The sequence below is a fragment of the Alligator sinensis genome, unplaced genomic scaffold (genome assembly GCF_000455745.1).
Source record: "Alligator sinensis unplaced genomic scaffold, ASM45574v1 scaffold1371_1, whole genome shotgun sequence".
Taxonomy (NCBI): domain Eukaryota; kingdom Metazoa; phylum Chordata; order Crocodylia; family Alligatoridae; genus Alligator; species Alligator sinensis.
This window is the reverse complement of record NW_005842601.1, coordinates 519,544-529,578: the sequence shown is the minus strand read 5'-3', so window position 1 is coordinate 529,578 and position 10,035 is coordinate 519,544.

The following is a 10,035-nucleotide window of genomic DNA, read 5'->3' as shown; positions in this document are numbered from 1 at the left end:
GATCCGGTCATAGGGCATAATAGGGAATCAATGAAATATCTGTAGTTTTTATGTTTTTTGTCTGATTTGGATGAACCCTGCAGGGGTGGTAGCCTCTGCTGAGAGCATGAAGCCTGCTGTCAAGCACCTATCTTCTTCAAATGTGTCAGGCTTCATGGCCTCAGCAGGGGCCACCACCCCTGCAGTTTTCACCCCCCTATGGTGTAACACACAGCTGTGACATGAGTTTTGCTTTCAAGAATTTGGGGTTCATTTCCCTCTGAGCCCCTGCACTGATCTTCTCAAAACTTGGCAGATTTCATGCTCTCAGCAGAGGCTACCACCCCCGCAGGTTTCATCCAAATCAGACAAAAAACAACAAAGTTATAGATATTTGATTGGTTCCCTATTATACCCTATGGCCGGATCTTTGAGGCAGCTCTGAAGCTTTGCAGCCGCTTCGGCCGGATCGCAGCAGAAACCCGGTCTGGAGCTCCGGATCAGATCGCTGGCATCTGAAGCAGCCAGATCCGAATAACACCACAGGCCTACTTTCCTGCTCTGAATAACAGCTCTAGGTTAGGCAGAACCACTGAGCTCTTGGGGCATGAATACTAATGGTAGTCATTTCCAATTGGGAACCTATTTAGGCCTTGTAAAATGTTTTATCTGCAGCCTCCTTCCTTACCAAGTGCCTGCCTTCAGGCTCTGTGCAGCTTAGCTTTTACAGATTGTTCTGGCTCTCCAGGAAGAGGAGAGAGGGGTCATGAGGCATCAGTGGCCACACAAGACAAGAAGTGGTGCATGCCCTGGAAAGAGGCATATGGGACAGGGGAAGCTCCTGACTCCAAAGCTCATATTTCTTGAGGGTCAGACTTTTGCCCTTACAGAAGAGGCCAAGTACAATGGAAGGACTAAGGGCCTCCTCCTTTGCTCTGCATCTCAGGGTTCCCTGGTGTGAGAGAATGATTGGCTTGCCAGGGACATGAGGAGGGCAGGAAGGATTTTGTGGGGACAGGGGAAGAGGGTAGAGGATGGTTCAAAGGGCCATTATTAGCCAATACAGCTGACAGTCTAATTTCTGCTGAGGTCTGAACCGGCTCCTGGCTGCCCCACTGTAGAAGCAAAGGGAAGGCTTCTATAGGTTTCTTTTCACAGGTACGTGGGGTGACCTCTCGGCTCCTAACACTATTGCAGTCCCAATGCAAACTCCCCAACACCATCAGTCAAATGCTGCCACACTCTGCCTGAGGAAGGAAGAGGCACAGCTATATTTGGTGAAGTGTTTTAGTGGGGAAGGTGTACAGCTATGCACAAGTACTAACTCCCACGCTTCAGCAATGGCTATTCCAGCTGCTTTTCCAGTGACTTTCTAACCCCTGCCATAAAACTGGCATTAAAACCTACCTCTGCTTCTGCTTCCTTCTGTCCCAGTCACAGGAAGCAGCAAATTATTGTGGGTTTTTCAGGTCATCAAAAATGCATCCTCTGGTTCCACATTTCCAAGTGGAGTAAGGCTAATGATCAGCTCATTGGTGTTTCTCCATTTGTCTGTACTTAACTTCTGTATGACTGGTTAGCAACATACAATGGGCCAGATCCAGCCCCAGTTATTGATTCTCATGGGTCAGCTCCTCCCTTCAACCCCCAAATGGACAAGTCTGGACCCTTAGAAGAGTTATCCATCTCTTCCCCTCCTTCCACAATCCTTATTTACTTGCTTTCTTCAATGAACCCTTCACTGAGCAAATGCCCATGAACATCGGACCTGTGTAGCTGCACCCATTAAATAAGGACCTCTTTCCCCTTCCAGCAGGGCCTGGGCCATAGCTAGAAGATTTGCTTAATGGAAGTCAGGTGGGAGAGGCTCATGCCTCTAACTACAGAAATACTTGGTTAGATCCTTGCTGCTGATAAGCCACCCAGGATGCAGCATTACAAGACATGGAGAATGGAGCTGGGTGAATCTGAAACCTGGCATTACTGGGCTGTGAGTTACATGTAGCTCAGGGCAGCGTTGGAGCTGTGATGCCCCTGTGCAATAGGTGAATGGCCATTTGTTGAACAGTGGCATAAAATGGGATCAGTGGAGCTTTGGCAGCTCATGAGTTTTTGTGTATCACAAACAAATAAAAAACCAGCTAAACTGCTTGATATCACCTGGGATTTTCAAAGAGGCCTATAGGAGTGAAAATACAAGAGAGTCAGATTTGTCATCCCCTGAGATGAAATCCCACCTTCTGCCTTTGACTCATGTCTGATTGAGAGCTGTGAGATTTTCCTGGAGAGCCTACCTTGCAACATCATCTATTACCTTCCCTTTTGTCTGTCTACCGCATGTCTTTATGTCAGAGCATCTCAGGCAAGAGACCACCATCCACAGAAACTCTGACAGAAGATGCAAACAAAGGGTGATTCCATGATACCGTTCAGAAACACGCATTGAATAAAGCTGATTGAAAGCTGATCCCTGGTACTGTCAACTCCAAAGCAGTCAATGTAGTGGGGCTGCTCTGGACCTGCTGGTCCTGGAAGTCTGGGTTTCCGAGAGGCTGTGAAGTAAGCTGACACGAAACCAGGCAGTGGATGGAGACCTTCCTGGAAGACAGAGTTACACCAGAGCTAAGTTGGGGTTTTGCTGGAAGTTTCTTAAAACTGCTACCTTTCTGTGAAACATTTCCAACAATAACCTGTTGCATTGTAAAGTTTCAACCCAGCTCCAGCCTTGACCATTACTCTGAACTAGCCTCCCTTTCTCTAATTCACACTCCCTTTGGTGTTCATTTTCTTTGTTTTGCATCATGCCAATGGCCTGCAGGATGGTTAAATTGGACTTGGGGGATTGTTACAGACTAGTGCACCCTAAATGCCAAGAATAGGTGCAACAAAGGGTCATTCCTCTCCACTTGAAATGCCTGTTCTGTTGGCCAGGCAGCCAACACAATAAATTCATTTGAGCTGTTTAAAAGCACGATTTAAAGCTTTTGAGTAGTTCCTGGCTCATTCCACAGCAATAAAATTATAGAGCCTGAAGACCAGACATTCAAGAATAGTTAGAGCCTTACCAAATAACTAAATACAAGATACTTGGGAGCACTGTAAAATGCGTAGACACCAGGAAATGCCAATAACTCCACGCAGGATCGCTTTCATATTTCAATGACAAGGCTCGCTCTATTAGGTGAGTCATGTTCAGCAGCATTTTGGGTCACTGTGAGGGAAAGGCAACAAGGAGTTGTGCTAATCAGGAGCCTGTCTTTGCTGGGGGTGAGACTGGGGCTGTTGTGTGAAGAAAAAGTAGTGAGCCATGACAGGTGAGAATTGACCATCCTCAGTTCCATCTGCGCCCTGACACACTGCACAGCACTAAGTGGCAGGCCATGAAAACATTGGTCATCTTGAATATTTAATTGAGGGGTAATTCAATTTTGACCCCAGAGGTGACATCCATCTTCAAATGAATGAGTTAATGGATAGCATTATGGCTGGTCACCATTTTCCTTTATTGTACAAACAGGAGGAGATGGAATGGGACCCGGGGATGCTATCTTCCTTTCCTTCTTATTGGAATTGTTATAGCAGTCATTCATACTCAAGCCCTGTGCCCACTTGCACCCAGTGAGCAGCAGCTATCTAGCCCTTCTTTAATGATAATGAGAGTCTTCACAGGTGGACTTAGAGTAAAGTTACAAGTTACACTTAGACCATCCCAAATCTGTGAAATGTTAAGCGGTGTTAAAGTTAGAATGTGCTGTGAGCAGTTGCAGGATAAGTGTTAATGCTGTTTCTTATCCGCACAGCTCTGATGTGCCACTAGAAGGATGGTAGGCAGGGACGTAACTTGGAGCCAGCGCACCTGGGCTCTATCCCTCCTCTAGGTGGGTGGGGTGATGCATCCTGGGATGCTGGAGAATTGCAAATTGCTCATTTTATCTCTGTGTAACAGATGGAAGTTACCCTAATATGAACTAGGTTGAATGGCCCAGACTTAAGCCTTGCCTGAAGTGGCATAACTTTGAGAAGGCCAGAGGGCAGTTAGCATGAGTTAATGAGCTTGAGTGTGTAGATGCTCACATTTTAAGTGCCCTCAGTGTGGTCTAAGTGTAACGTATAACTTCACCCTTATCTTCTTTCTTAAGCTAGAATGGCCCTGAATGGCCACACTGGTTTAGTGGAAGATTGAAATGCTACTCAGGATTGCTGTGGAAATCCCACCTTTCTGTTCTCCCATGGCTCAGTGAGATGTATCCCATCACTGACCACCTGGCCTGTGGCCCAGGTGCTTTTATACCTGGATCCAGTGAGGTTTCAGTGCTCTCGTGTACTTCCAGCTCCAGCTCTCTCTCTATCTTAGTGCGAGACCTCATCTCCCATTTACTTATGCACACTACAACCACACTACTCCAGGCATCATCCTACTGATCGTGTAACAGTTCCAGTGATAAATCATACATATCTGAATAGGAGGCTGTGGCCCTGGTTAGTACAGCTGTGATCTTACCTGAGCAAGAACATACAGGTTATAGACCAAAGGTCATATCCTTGGCTGGTAAAAATCAATATTACTCTACTGATGTCAATGCAGTAGTGCCAGTTTACCGTAGCTGGCTGTGGAATCAGTTCTTTTCTTCATCTTCCCACATTTCTTTTTCCTTTCTTTGGATAAGAAATGAAGTCTATAAAGCTAATATGGTCTCTGTTGCAGCATTACTTCCATAGAGTGTTTGCTTTAAGAGGTTAAAAGGCCTATAAACAGCTTTACATTCTCTAGTAATAAAATGCAGATGCAAAAGTGAAGGATTTGATGGTCAATTAATGCAGAAACCAGTGCTTTGCATAGAACCTACTCCTTGGCTTTGAAATACAATGCCCAATTAAAACCCTACCCCAAAATATATTGATATTAAAAAAATCGAAGCACTATGTAGCATCTGCACTATTTGGGGGTGCCTGTAAACTGTTCCTCATAAACTCTTGGATAAGACTTGCCAACTGTTAACTGCTGCTGGACAAAAGCTGTGAAGCAACATTAAACTGGTAGAAGCTGGAAAGAGGATTATTTTATAAACCCGAAAAAGGGAAATGTGTTGACTTTCCCTTGTGCGTTCATCTGAAAAAGAAAGAAAATGTTGGCCAGTTAATGTAGACTCAACGCCCCAAGTCAGATCCTGGCTCCCCATTCAGCTGGGATTCAGGCAGATACTGACCAGAGATAAAGAAACACTGGCATTTTGGGAACACGTTCAGGGAATGCACGAACTACAATGAACGCAGTGTGTAAAATCAATGTCCAGTTGATGCAGGGTTATTCTCAGGTCTAGCTGACATGCCAGCCAGTTAACATGCAAGGAATGGCTCCACAGTAGAGCTTGCTGAGATGTCTCTGATTCATTTCATTAACTTTTTTCTGCCCTTTCTGTTGTGAGTGTCTTTGGTGTCTGTTGTTCTAGCTCCTGTGGGCAGACAGGATTAATGAACTACCTGGGGCAGCTCCAAGGATATTTCTGCTGCTCTGATATTTTTACCAAAAGAAGGGAGCAATTCAAGGGTGAGGCAGTGCCCTAGTAGTCAGATGAGCAAGGGAAAAGGATAAAGTGAGACCTGACTTCATATTCTTGCTCAAGAGCGTGAGATCCATCAGCACCATGGGATAGATGTGAAGTGGGGTACAGCATCACCTCTCTTGAGGTGGACACTCTATCCCTCAAGCAAGTAAACTGGGAGGGAACAGGGAGATGCAGGGAGTGGGGAAAGACACAATTCCAGTAATAGTTAATAATTACAGAGCCTTAATTTAATCTCTTCCCCATTGGTTAAAGTAGCTGGCAAGGGTATGGGGTGGGAATATGGTGCCTCTTTTAAGGGATGCAGTAACTTCCTTGTCTCAAAGGGGAAAAGGGAGGCAGAAGAGAGATTCTGGGCATGAGATGTGTCCATGAGGCACAGCACTTCCTTGACCAACACACAGCGGTGCAGTTACCTTACAGAGGTCTGTGTATAAAAGCACAATCCAGACCTAAGTACACGATATGCCTTTCCTTCCTGGATGGCTGCCCATAACTCCTGAGTCCTTGCATCTCAGGGCTGTATGTACCAATGTCTCACATTTGTACACCTCTATTTACTTCCCATGTAAAAACCGTGAGAAGGGGGAACATGCTTGACACACGTCCCAAGAAATGAGACCATCCCATTTCTCCTTCTTCTGCCAGCACATCAAGTACAGGCTGAGGATCCATGAAAAAATACTGGCTAAGCTCAGTTCATTCTTAGCTAGGAGTGCAGAAGCCAGCTGCCTTTGGATCTTTCTGAGCTCCCAGTTCACACCAGCATCAGTGGGTGAGTCACTGCCTGTGACTTATTTCAGTGGTGAATGGACCTCTGATCTCTGACAAAGGCCACAGGGGCAACATTTAATAGTGCTCTCAGAAGCATTAACTCATACAATCCTTTTCAAGGGAGTATATCTACCACATTGACTACTGGCTCTTGATGTCCTCTCTCTTCAGGCTGGACATCTGCTTTCTGTAGAGCTATGTCTGGGTTTAACACTACAGAGGGAGCTGAGACAACTATAGAGCCCTATTTTTCCTCCACCAGGTCTTTGCTGACTCAGAATCTGTAGACATGGTTGCTCCAATGCATCCTGTCCTAGAGCCACTCTACACAGAACCAATTCCCTTGTCTTCATGATAGCTAATGGTCAACTAATACCACAAAATCCATACACTACCCACTTCTAATGGAGAAACTTCCCAACCCATCACATTGCTCCCCTTGTTATAAGTTCTCATCCTCCAAGCCACTTGCTTTCTGCTTCAGCTGTGAGTCATCACAGTGAGAACCTGGTCAGCTTCTTTCCCAATGGTGATGCAAATAGATTACCTTGTAGCTAAGAGTTTAGCTCTGGGCTTTGTATGTATGAGTAGACATAGGCTCCCTTTAACTTACTTGGGTTCTGGTGGAGACAAGGAGTGCAGGTCATGCACATGGCAGGTCCAACTCTGAGATGTAAGACTCACGATAAGCAAACTTTTTAGACTGCTTGTCATTGGCTTTCTCCCTCACCCTCCTGTGGTCCCTAAGAAGGACTGATATTTGTGTGGTTAAAGATCTTTGAAACTCCTAATAAAAATAGCTAAATACATAACAGATGGTCGGTGCACTTTGGGAATTGTGAAGGCTACATCTGGGACTGAGAAGCCTCACCAGACCCCCTCCTTTGCAATCACATTTCATTCCTTTGCTTCTGTAATATGTTCCTCTGGCATATTTCACCTGCTTCCATTTATCTAAAGCTACTAGGAACGCCAAGACCTCAAATGGGAGCAGATGTGCCCAAAGGCACCTTGGGATTCTGTTTGCAGAACTTTCCTTGCACAGTTGCAATTACAAACCCATTTCCTTTCAGCAGATTCCAAGTTGTGTGCCTGTGGCAAAGGGACAGGAGAGCGTTTCAGCTTTCTGACAACTTTATGAAAAGATGGACATGCTCATACTCATTGCTAGCTTCATGGAGTCTGATTCAAAGCCCACTGAACTCAGCTGGAGCCTTTCCATGAACTCCAGTAGGTTTTGGATCAGACTGTTAGAGGATGACCTTCTGACTCAAGCTGTCCAGGTAAAGAAAGGACACAAATGTGCTAACCAATGACTAATCATTCAGGCTGAGTAAAGAGGTCATTGGACCAGGATGCAAGGAACCAAATCGTCACAAAAATTACTAGCATACTAGATGCATGGAATTGCTGATATACATCATCCTGTATCCTGTAGCCTCCTTTTCAACTGAGTACCAACTGACAAGGCAGAGAAACGGCAGACTGCAAAGCTAAGATATGCAGAACTGAAATTCATATAGCATGTTTTATAGTACATTGTTTAATGATGCAAGGCATACAGGATCTGTCCATACTGCAGTGCAGAAATTGGCCTAAATGTGGTGTTGAAGCCAAAAAGAGGAACAAGAGAACAAGAATGAATCATCAGCAAGCTTTGGAAGGTAGCTACTAGCTTAGTAATTAAATTAGAAGTAGGTGAGGTCCTAAGGGTTAGATTCTCAGTTGTAATACAGTGGCTGGGCTTCATTGACATTAATGGAAATATTTGGAATCAAACAATCGTTTTAGGTTTAGTTCAGTTTTCAGCTGAGCTGAACTGCCTACTCCTGTCCTTGAAGACAATGCTGAGAACTAGATGCAGATACCTAGATGCAGAGCACCAAAGCCATTGGAACTATTCACATTTGAGAACTAAGATAGAACAGAGTGAATAGATACTACATTAAGGCAAAATGGTTCTGATTCCTTTTGAGGCCTAGGCAAAGCTCCACCTAACACTCCTCTGTGGGTCATAGATTCATAGACTCATAGAAGTTAAGGGCTAGAAGGGACCTCACAAGATCATCACATCCAGCCACCCTGCTCTAAGGCAGGGAAGACTGCTGGGGTCAGATGACCACAGTGAGGTATGCATCCAGTTGTCTTTTGAAGATCTCCAGGGTAGGTGACTGTACCACCTCTGGGGGGAGTCTGTTCCAGACTCTGGACACACTAACTGTGAAGAAGTTTTTCCTTATATCCAATCTGAAGCAATCTTCTAGCAGTTTGTATATTATTCCTAGTGTTCCCCTGGGGTGCCTTGGTGAACAGATGCTCTCCCAGTCCCTGGTGTTCGCCCCTTATATACTTATAGGCTGCCACCAAGTCCCCCCTAAGTCTTCTCCTCTCCAGGCTGAACAGTCCCATGTCCTTCAGCCTTTCCTCATATGGCCTTTTCTCTAGACCTCTAATCATTTGAGTGGCCGTCCTTTGGACTCTGTTCAGCTTCTCCACATCCCTCTTGAAGTGTGGTGCCCAGAACTGGGTGCAGTACTGTAGCTGCAGCTTCACCAGTACTGAGTACAGCAGGAGGATGACATCCTTAGTCTTGCTTGAGATGCATCAGTTGATGCATGTCAGTGTGTTGTTCACTTTGCCAGCTGTAGCATTGCACTGGTAGTTCATGTTCATTCTGTGGTTGATCATGACTCCTAGGTCTCTTTCAGTTGTGGGGCTAGCTACTGTAGCACTGCTGAGCCTGTAAGTATGTCGTGGATTATTTCTCCCCAGATGGAGCACTTAACATTTTTCACTGTTAAACAATACCAGGTTTTGATATACCTACCTTACCAATCTGTCCAAGTCAGCCTGTGTCCTCATCCTGTCCTTCAGTGTGACCGCACTCCCACATAACTTGGTGTCATCTGCAAGCTTTGCTAGTACACTATTCACACCCGTATCCAGACACCATTGGTCACCTTTAGCCATGACGACTCAGTTCTGTCTATTAACACTCTCTGGGTCCAAGCTTGGAGCCAGTTTTCCAGCCACTGAACTGTTAAGTTGTTGAGACCACAATTTCTCAATTTTACCATGAGGACATCGTGGGAGACCAATTCAAAGGCCTTTTTAAAATCCAAGTATATGGCATCAACCTCATCTCCCTTATCCACGTGGCGACTTACCTGGTCGTAAAGGAGATGAGGTTGGTCAGGCATGAACTGCCTACAATGAAGCCATGTTGTCTGTCTTTTAGAATACTGCCTTCTGTTAGCCTATCACTGATGCATTCTTTGATCATTTTTCCAGGATTTTTCCAGGGATTGAGGTCAGACTGATTGGCCTGTAATTCCCTTGGTCCTCTTTCCTTCCTTTCTTGAAGATAGGCACCCCATTGGTGCTCTTCTAGCCTTCTGGGACCTCTCCTGACTGCCATGAGTTTTCAGATAGTTTTGCCACTGGTCATGCGATGATGTCAGCCAGTTCATTCAGCCCTCTCTGGTGTAGTTCATCCAGTCCTGCTGACTTGTTGATATCCAGCCTGTCTAGATATTCCCTCACAAGATCGTCACTGATTATAGGTGAGTGATCAGCCCCTCCTTGTCCATCCTGCATCCTGTCAGGCAAGCTAACACCCATGAATGACTGGTGACTCCCACAACTGGGGGGGGGGGGGGCACTATGGCAGTGAGCAGGGACCATCCACAGCTGCCGCCGGCAGTGTCAGCAGCGGCGA